We start from the raw sequence: 1,742 nt of genomic DNA, 5'->3' as shown, positions 1-1,742 counted from the left end.
AGAAAACCGCATGAAATTCGTCTCCTTTATGAACTTCGATTTTTCAACTCCCATTAAAGTAGCGAAGATAATATACTATTCTAAAAGTCTTTGAATGGTTGTAACTTTGCAAGTTAAAGAATGTTTGTTTGATAACAAGAAGCCTTGAATAATCCATGCTCGAAAGTAGTTATCATTTAACTCTGGAAAATGATTAAATTATAGTCCAGACATCCAATAGAACAAAACAATAAAGCGATTTCTGGTATTATTCTTTACTATCAGCAAACCCACCTGTCCCAACGTGCAATATTTAGTTGTTGTATTTGAGTGCCTCTCTGTGCGCTTAAATCTTTTAAATAACTAAATCTTTACATAAAACTAATAATGAAGATTCTTTGGACAAATAAAGGCGATTTTGGTTAAAAACAATTGAGCTTATGTTTACAATTCCAGCCAACGGACAATTAAGAAGGAGACTCCAAATTACTTAGATATTATCCTTGAAATGATGAATACACCCCCTATTGTGCTTAAAATGACTAAAACAAAAAGGCAGTGAAAGATTGAGCATGGAATTCCAGTACATCACCGGTTTCATGATAACCTAACATATCTATATAATTCTGGAGACATACCTAGCATATTTATATAATCCTGGAGACACTCTTTTTCCGTCATCCAGTTTTTCCTCTCCCTGATCATAGGTAGTAGGTATTGAGTCTACCCAAAATGTTTGATAAATCAAAATCTATGGATACTTGAACTCTAAAATAAAGAGACAATTAATTTAAAATATATTTGTATAATAATATTAGAAAATAAATATAGAGAAAATTAATTTAAAATATATTTGTATAATAATATTAGAAAATAAATATGGAGAAAATTAATTTAAAATATATTTGTATAATAATATTAGAAAATAAATATATGATATATAGTTGAGTACTAATAATAATTAATTAAAAATAATAATAAAGTAATTCACAAACACGTTGGATTTTTATATGAGATATTTTTTTTTTTAAGATTTTATTTTAAAACACATTTAAAATAAGAAATCATAATTATCTATGCAAATTTTGGAAAAAAAATATATTAATTAATCTTTCACTAATTCAAAATTAGTGACTAAAGAAAGAAAGGCGAATTAAGAGATGGCGGTATTCAAAATGATCCCCGTAAATTCGAACAGTACTGCACGAAATTACTACGCGATGAAAATGACAGCAGTGAGATTTGAACCCTTGAACTGGTGCCCTTTCGGACCAGTGCCTTGACGTGTACTTAAGTCTAAAAGGAATTTGCCCAAAAGTATAAAAAGGACATAGATCCAAGAGAAATGAGTAACTTTTCCTTTCATTCATAAATTTGTGGAATGTCGATAAAAGAATACCAATTACAGACGTTGTTTCCAACAGGAATATTTAAGTAGACTTTTATTCTTGCTTTTCACAGCATCCGACTTTAGCTCAGTTGGTAGAGCGGAGGACTGTAGTGGGAAGAGAAATCCTGGTTGGCATCCTTAGGTCGCTGGTTCGAATCCGGCAAGTCGGAGTTTTGACCAATTTTACTACTGTTGGGTTTATTCCTTCATTGAACAACATGATTTCCGTCTCCTTCCGGGGTTATTCCTCTGTTTATTTTCTTTATACAAATATTCTGTTTAATCTTTGAAATAATGTTTTAGTTAAGTTTTTTTTATTTTTATTTTCTTTTGTTAGTATACTGTTTTTTTTAATAGGGAAGAGACTACATCT

At 29.9% G+C, this 1,742-nt stretch overlaps 1 non-coding gene across 1 annotated transcript; it reads left to right on the top strand.

The window, feature by feature from the left end:
- Nucleotides 1-1,443: 1,443 nt before the first annotated feature.
- TRNAY-GUA (transfer RNA tyrosine (anticodon GUA)) lies at nt 1,444-1,539 on the top strand. The gene is made up of 2 exons: nt 1,444-1,480; nt 1,504-1,539. It is a non-coding gene; the product is annotated as a tRNA-Tyr (tRNA).
- Nucleotides 1,540-1,742: the final 203 nt, after the last annotated feature.

The sequence above is a fragment of the Pinus tabuliformis genome, chromosome 3_2 (assembly GCF_031772625.1).
Source record: "Pinus tabuliformis cultivar Carrire ecotype Pingquan chromosome 3_2, CPIR1, whole genome shotgun sequence".
NCBI lineage: Eukaryota > Viridiplantae > Streptophyta > Pinopsida > Pinales > Pinaceae > Pinus > Pinus tabuliformis.
Note: the sequence above shows the minus strand (reverse complement) of the source record. Positions and strands in the feature narration are given on the sequence as shown.